The sequence below is a fragment of the Bufo bufo genome, chromosome 10, assembly GCF_905171765.1.
Source record: "Bufo bufo chromosome 10, aBufBuf1.1, whole genome shotgun sequence".
Taxonomy (NCBI): domain Eukaryota; kingdom Metazoa; phylum Chordata; class Amphibia; order Anura; family Bufonidae; genus Bufo; species Bufo bufo.
In genome coordinates, this window is record NC_053398.1 from 96,102,021 (window position 1) to 96,110,770 (window position 8,750).

Below are 8,750 nucleotides of genomic sequence, written 5' to 3' on the forward strand. Positions count from 1 at the left end.
TCTGGCCACCCTGCCATAAAGCCCAACTCTATGGAGCGTACGGCTTATTGTCATCCTATGTACAGATACTCCAGTCTCTGCTGTGGAACTCTGCAGCTCCTCCAGGGTTACCTTAGGTCTCTGTGCTGCCTCTCTGATTAATGCCCTCCTTTCCCGATCCTTGGCAGGTTTGCTGTTGTGCCATGTTCTTTCCATTTGGTTATGATAGATTTGATGGTGCTCCTGGGGATCATCAAGGATTTGGATTTTTTTTTATAACCTAACCCTGACTTGTTGTCATGGATGGTGTTGGAGAAAGTTGGAACTTATAAATAAACATCCGACTGGCTTGATCCCAAACTAAGGAGCATATGGGTAAGCCCTATAAAACCCCTAGAGCTCTCCCTGACTGCTATGCCCATGCAAAGATCTTTATGGTAGACGATTGCATGTCCACGTACCTTATACTATCTGACACCTGAAAACCCTAGAATAGTGAGGGGACACGACCACCGGCTCCCTGCACTTAATACGGACGGAGTCAGGGTAACCTATAATCAAGCCAGCAAGTAAACACAAATAAAGGAAACAGACTTATCTGAGGAATCAGGAGAAGGAGCATCCAGCAGTCAACAACTCATCCAGGAAGAAGTATAAACCGCAAAGTAAGGCAGTATGGGAGGGAATATAAAGGGAGACAATCAGTGCAAATAGATGACAGCTGGGAGAAGGAAAGGAGATGACAAAGTGAAACCAAAACAAAGAACTTCATGCAAGAGGTAGCGAAGAACGTCTAACAGACCCCTCCCTCTACAGGTGGACTCCGGACACTCAGAGCCCACCTTCTCAGGATGAGACCTATGGAAAGCCCTGATGAGATGAGTGGCCTTAATGTCCGCCACTGGGACCCACATCCTCTCCTCAGGACCATAACCCTCTCAATGAACGAGGTACTGGAGAGAACCACGGATAATGCGAGACTCCACAATCCTAGAGACCTGAAATTCAAGATTACCATCAACAACAATCGGAGGAGGAGGCAAAGAGGAGGGTACCGTGGGTTGGACATAAGGTTTTAATAGGGACCTGTGAAAAACATTATGGATCTTCCAAGTCTGAGGAAGATCAAGACGGAAGGCAACGGGATTGATGACGGACAAGATCTTGTAAGGCCCAATAAACCTAGGACCCAACTTCCAGGAGGGAACCTTCAGTTTGATATTCTTTGTAGACAACCACACCAGATCCCCCACATTCAGGTCCGGACCAGGCACACGTCTCTTATCCGCCACACGCTTATATCTCTCACTCATCCTCTTCAGATTACCCTGAATCTTTTGCCAAATAAATGACAAAGATAAGGAAAATCTCTCCTCATCAGGTAAACCAGAAGACCCCTCTCCAGAGAATGTCCCAAACTGCGGATGAAACCCATATGCACCAAAAAATGGTGACTTATCAGAGGACTCCTGGCGACGGTTATTTAAAGCAAACTCAGCAAGGGACAAAAAAGAACACCAATCCTCCTGATTCTCCGCCACAAAACAGCGCAGATATGTCTCCAGATTCTGATTGACGCGTTCGGTCTGACCATTCGACTGCGGGTGAAAAGCAGAAGAGAAAGACAACCGAACCCCCAAGCGAGAACAGAAGGCCTTCCAGAATCTGGAAACAAATTGTGTGCCCCTATCAGAAACGATGTCTGAAGGAATGCCATGCAATTTAACAATGTGATCAACAAACGCTTGCGCCAGTGTCTTAGCATTGGGTAACCCAGGAAAAGGAATGAAATGCGCTATTTTGCTAAAACGGTCCACTACTACCAGAATCACAGTCTTCCCCGAGGAACGAGGCAGGTCCGTAATGAAGTCCATGGACAGATGCGTCCAAGGACGGGAAGGAATGGGTAACGGGAGGAGAGAACCCGATGGCCGTGAATGAGGGACCTTGGCACGAGCGCAGGTCTCGCAGGCTGCCACAAAACCCTCAACCGTCTTACGAAGAGTCGGCCACCAGAATCTCCGAGCAATGAGATCCACTGTGGCTCTGCTACCCGGGTGCCCAGCAAGGACAGTATCGTGGTGCTCCTTAAAAACCTTGTGTCGTAAAGCAAGAGGCACAAACAACCTCCCAGGGGGACAAAGATCAGGAGCCTCTGCCTGGGCTGCCTGAACCTCTGCCTCCAAATCAGGATAAAGAGCAGAGATGACCACCCCTTCAGCCAAAATGGGACCTGGGTCTTCAAAGTTCCCCCCTCCCGGAAAACAACGTGAGAGGGCATCCGCCTTCACATTTTTAACCCCAGGGCGGAACGTGACAACAAAATTAAATCTAGAAAAGAACAAAGACCATCTGGCCTGTCTCGGGTTCAGACGCTTGGCCGATTCCAAGTAGGCCAGATTCTTATGGTCTGTAAACACGGTAATAGGGTGTCTGGCTCCCTCTAACCAATGGCGCCATTCCTCAAAAGAGCTTATTTGATGGCTAACAACTCCCTATCTCCCACATCGTAATTTCTCTCTGCAGAGGAGAGTTTCCTTGAGAAAAAGGCACACGGTCGCCATTTGGCAGGAGAGGGACCCTGAGATAAGACCGCACCCACACCCACCTCAGAAGCGTCCACCTCAACAAAAAAAGGTAGAGAGACATCAGGTTGTACCAAAATGGGAGCGGAAGCAAAACTCTCTTTGATACTAGAAAAGGCTTTAAGCGCATCTACCAACCACAAAGAAAAATGTACCCCCTTTTTAGTCATATCAGTGAGTGGCTTAAAGAGGACCTTTCACTAGAATAAAACATCTAAACTAACTATACAGACATGGAGAGCGGTGCCCAGGGATCTCCCTGCACTTACAGTTATACCTGGGCGCCGCTCCGTTCGCCCGGTATAGGCTCCGGTATCTTCATAGTTAAGCTCCACCCAGGGGAACCTGCCGGCGTCTCATTCTCCTAGGCTGTAGCGCTGGCCAATCACAGCGCTCAGCTAATAGCCTGAGCGGAAAAAAAAGCCTCTCAGGCTATGAGCTGAGCGCTGTGATTGGCCAGCGCTACAGCATGGGAGAATGAGACGCCTGGAGGTTCCCCTGGGTGGAGCCTAACTATGAAGATACCGGAGCCTATACCGGGCGAACGGAGCGGCGCCCAGGTATAACAGTAAGTGCAGGGAGATCCCTGGGCGCCGCTCTCCATGTCTGTATAGTTAGTTTAGATGTTTTATTCTAGTGAAAGGTCCTCTTTAACAACAGAGGAATAATTCAAAATGAACTTTCTGCAATAATTGGCAAAACCCATAAAACGGTACAGCGCCTTCTGATTCTCAGGAAGCTCCCAATCAAGCACAGCGCTGACCTTCTCAGGGTCCATGCGAAAACCAGAAGCGGAGAGAAGAAAACCAAGAAATTGAATCTCCGGAGCCGCAAACACACATTTTTCCAGTTTAACGTACAATTTATTATCCCGCAGAATCAGCAAGACCTGACGTAGGTGGTCTCGATGAGTCTTAAAAAAAGGAGAAAAAATCAAAATGTCATCCAGATAGACCAGTACAAATTTCCCCATTAGGCTACTTTCACACTAGCGTTGTTTAAATCCGGCGTTCAATTCCGACACCGGAACTGCCCGCCGGATCCGGAAAAACGTGTGAAAACGGATTACATTTGAATCCTGATCAGGATTTTGATCACAATGAAAAATTGCATTGGAAAAAACGGATCCGCCATTTATGGACTTTTTCGGGTTTAACATGCAAAAGCCGGATCCGGTTTGACTGAACACACGCGTTAATGCAAGTCAATGGGAAAAAGACCGGATCCGGCGTTCAGTCAAAGTGTTCAGGATTTTTGGCCGGAGCTAAAAATACAGCATGCTACGGTTTTCTGAAAAGCCTGATCAGTCAAAAAGACTGAACTGAAGACATCCTGATGCATCCTGAACAGATTACTCTCCATTCAGAATGCATTAGGATAAAACTGATCAGTTCTTTTCCGGATTTGAGCCTCTAGGACGGAACTCAGCGCCGGAAAAGAAAAACACTAGTGTGAAAGTACCCTTAAATGATGAAAAATGCTGTTCACAAAATGTTGGAAGACGGCCGGAGCATTCATCAAACCAAAGGGCATAATCAAATTCTCGAAATGACCCTCAGGGGTATTGAAGGCCGTCTTCCATTCGTCCCCTTCCCTGACCCTGACTAGGTTGTATGCCCCTCTTAGATCCAACTTAGAAAAAACCTTAGCCCCAACAATCTGGTTAAACAGGTCCGGGATCAGAGGAAGCGGATATGGGTCACGAATCGTGATACGGTTCAGCTCCCTGAAATCCAGACAAGGTCTTAAAGAACCATCTTTTTTCTTAACAAAAAAAAAAAACAGCGGCAACAGGTGACTTCGAGGGTTGGATGTGTCCCTTTCTCAGGCTCTCAGAGATATAAGTACACATAGCGACTCTTTCAGGTTGGGAGAGATTGTATAAACGTGATTTTGGCAGTTTGGCGCCTGGGATGAGATTAATAGGGCAGTCGTACTCCTGGTGCGGGGGAACTCCTGGACACCACTCTCGGAAAACACATCCGAAAATTCAGAGAGAAAAGATGGCACAGTCTTGGTAGAAACCTCTGAAAGAGACGCCGTGAGGCAATTCTCTCTGCAAAACTCACTCCAACCATTTATTTGCCTTGCTTGCCAATCAATGGTGGGGTTATGTTTAGTGAGCCAGGGTAGCCCCAACACTAGCGGAGTAGGTAATCCGCTTAAGACGAAACATGACATATCCTCAACATGAGCGTCACCCACAGTCAAACGGATATTGTGAACTATGCCCTTTAACGATCTTTGAGAAAGTGGAGCGGAATCGATAGCAAAAACAGGTATATCCTTTTCCAAAGTGCATACCTGGAAACCATGTGTTATTGCAAATTGATTATCAATGAGATTAACAGCTGCTCCACTATCTACAAAAATCTCACAAACAATGTTCTTGCTAGCTAGCGCCACCCTGGCAGGTAGGAGAAAACGGGAACTACAAGTAAATGGCAAACCTTCAATTTCCGCATCAACTTTGCCAATAGTAGCAAATGGAAAGTTTTTGGAGGTTTTTTTTCTTTTTCTTTTATTACCCTCAGAAAACTCCATGAATCTCCTAGAGGGGCAAACATTAGCCAAATGATTTATACCCCCACAACAGAAACAAACCCTCCTCTGAGAGCTGAATCCTCTACTATCAGAGGCAAGCAAACCCAGCTGCATAGCCTCCTCCTCAGAGGGGATTGAGAGAGACTGAGACCCCTGCACACTGAATGAGACAGCCCCACTGTCCTTGGACTGAATATGACAGGAAGGAGTAGTCTCCTCTCTCTCTCTAAGACGCCTGTCAATGCGAACAGCTAGAGACATGGCTGACTCTAACGATGCTGGTCTCTCATGAAAAGCAAATGCATCTTTCAATATTTCCGAAAGACCATGGCAAAATTGACTTCGGAGTGCAGCATCATTCCAACCAGTATAAGCTGCCCATCTCCGAAATTCTGAACAATATATCTCTGTGGACTGTTTACCCTGGCATAAAAGACGCAGTTTAGATTCAGCCAGAGCAATAAGATCCGGGTCATCATATATCTGTCCCAGGGCTACAAAAAATTCATCCACCGATCGGAGGGGCCGTGCCCCGACCGGCAGCGAAAAGGCCCAAGACTGGGCGTTATCCCTGAGCAACGAGATGATGATCCCCACCCTCTGCTCCTCATCACCAGAGGAATGGGGAAGTAGGTGAAAATGGAGTTTGCAAGCCTCTCTAAAGCAAACAAAATTCTCACTACCCCCGGAGAACGTATCCGGAAGCGAGATCTTAGGCTCGGAACAAACTTCATGAACGCAAGCAGAACCGGTCACCTGAAACGAGACACAGTTTTACGGAGATCTGCTACCTCCAGTGAAAGACCTTGCATGCGGTCAATCAAGGCTGAAACCGGATCCATGCTTAAGACGGTTATGGAGGTTTATAATGTCACGGATGGTGTTGCAGAAAGCTGGAACTTATAAATAAACATCCGACTGGCTTGATCCCAAACTAAGGAGCATATGGGTGAGCCCTATAAGAGCCCTAGAGTGCTGACTGCTATGCCCATGCAAAGATCTTTGTGGTAGACGATTGCATGTCCTCGTACTATGTGACACCTGAAAACCCTATAATAGTGAGGGGACACGACCACTGGCTCCCTGCACTTAATACGGACAGAGTCAGGGTCACCTACAATCAAGCCAGCAAGAAACACAAATAAAGGAAACAGACTTATCTGAGGAATCAGGAGAAGCAGGCTCCAGCAGTGAACACAATCCAGGAAGAAGTATAAACCGCAAAGTGAGGCAGTATGGGAGGAAATATAAAGGGAGACAATCAGTGCATATAGGTGACAGCTGGGAGAAGAAAAGGAGATGAGAAAGTGAAACCAAAACAAAGAACATCATATAACAGGTAGAGAAGAACGTCTGCCAGATCTTCTCACAGAGCTGGCGGTGACAGTAGTTGTCACAGTACACACTGTAGGCCTAACACACACGCTTGCAGGCAAGTAACTGCAATTATATTACAGTCAAAAAAGTTTTTTTTTGTATGTAATCTACTGTGACACCAGATACGAGTGGCACTGTGCACTGGCAGTAGTTGGCACAGTACACACTGTAGGCCTAACACACACGCTTGCAGGCAACTAACTGAAATTATATTACAGTCAAAAAAGTGTTTGTTTGCTTTTTAAATGTAATCTACTGTGACACCAGATATGAGTGGCACTGGTGGCACTGTGCACTGGCAGTAGTTGGCACAGTACACACTGTAGGCCTAACAAACACGCTTGCAGGCAAGTAACTGAAATTATATTACAGTCAAAAAAGTTGTTTTTTTTTTAAATGTAATCTACTGTGACACCAGATATGAGTGGCACTGTGCACTGGCAGTAGTTGGCACAGTACACACTGTAGGCCTAACACACATGCTTGCAGGCAACTAACTGAAATTATATTACAGTCAAAAAAGTGTTTTGTTTTTTAAAATGTAATCTACTGTGACTAGGGTTGCCACCCGTCTGGGATTGACCGGGACAGTCCGGGTTTGTAATCCTGTGTCCGGGTACAAGCCTTTCTCAGACCCGGACACAGGATTATTCATTCAAAGTAAACTGCAGTGTGTGTGGACGGACGTCCGACCGAGACTCCGTCGATCCGATCACATATTTAAGCTGTCACTCATTACGGCCGGGTGATCAGCTGAGCGCAGCGCTCCCGAGCCTCCCTCCTCCCTCCTACACACTACAGTGATGCCAGGCAGCGCTGTGTTCACTCACTGTTCAGTCTCCGGACTCCTCGCTCCTCCTCTGCCTCCCAGTCCCTCCCTCCTTCTCTCTGATAAGGAAGTCAGGTCCACACAGGAAGTGACATCAGAGAGAGAGGCAGGGAGGGAGAATTGAAATCATTCTTCTTCAAACTCCAGTCCAGCTCCAGTCCAGCTCCAGCAGCCTGCCCAAGTAGTGCCCCTGCCCACTGTGCCCTGCCTGCAGAGTGACCAAGACAGTCCTGACACCTGTCCTAGATAGACACTTCTAAAAAGGTATATAAAACATTTGAAGTGTGTAATGTAACAGTGTTTAACCACCTCCGGACCGCCTAACGCAGGATCGCGTTCCGGAGGTGGCAGCCCTGCGCAGAGTCACGCATATATGCGTCATCTCGCGATGGGCGAGATTTCCTGTGAACGCGCGCACACAGGCGCGCGCGCTCACAGGAACGGAAGGTAAGAGAGTTGATCTCCAGCCTGCCAGCGGCGATCGTTCGCTGGCAGGCTGGAGATGTGTTTTTTTTAACCCCTAACAGGTATATTAGACGCTGTTTTGATAACAGCGTCTAATATACCTGCTACCTGGTCCTCTGGTGGTCCCATTTGTTTGGATCGACCACCAGAGGACACAGGTAGCTCAGTAAAGTCCCACCAAGCACCACTACACTACACCCCCCCCCCGTCACTTATTAACCCCTTATTAGCCCCTGATCACCCCTGATCACCCCATATAGACTCCCTGATCACCCCCCTGTCATTGATCACCCCCCTGTCATTGATTACCCCCCTGTAAAGCTCCATTCAGATGTCCGCATGATTTTTACGGATCCACTGATAGATGGATCAGATCCGCAAAACGCATCCGGACGTCTGAATGAAGCCTTACAGGGGCGTGATCAATGACTGTGGTTATCACCCCATATAGACTCCCTGATCACCCCCCCTGTCATTGATTACACCCCTGTCATTGATCAACCCCCTGTAAAGCTCCATTCAGACGTCCGCATGATTTTTACGGATGCACTGATAGATGGATCCGATCCTCAAAACGCATCCGGACGTCTGAATGAAGCCTTACAGGGGCATGATCAATGACTGTGGTGATCACCCCATATAGACTCCCTGATCACCCCCCTGTAAAGCTCCATTCAGATGTCCGCATGATTTTTACGGATGCACTGATAGATGGATCCGATCCGCAAAACGCATCCGGACGTCTGAATGAAGCCTTACAGGGGCATGATCAATGACTGTGGTGATCACCCCATATAGACTCCCTGATCACCCCCCTGTAAAGCTCCATTCAGATGTCCGCATGATTTTTACGGATGCACTGATAGATGGATCCGATCCTCAAAACGCATCCGGACGTCTGAATGAAGCCTTACAGGGGCATGATCAATGACTGTGGTGATCACCCCATATAGACTCCCTGATCACCCCCC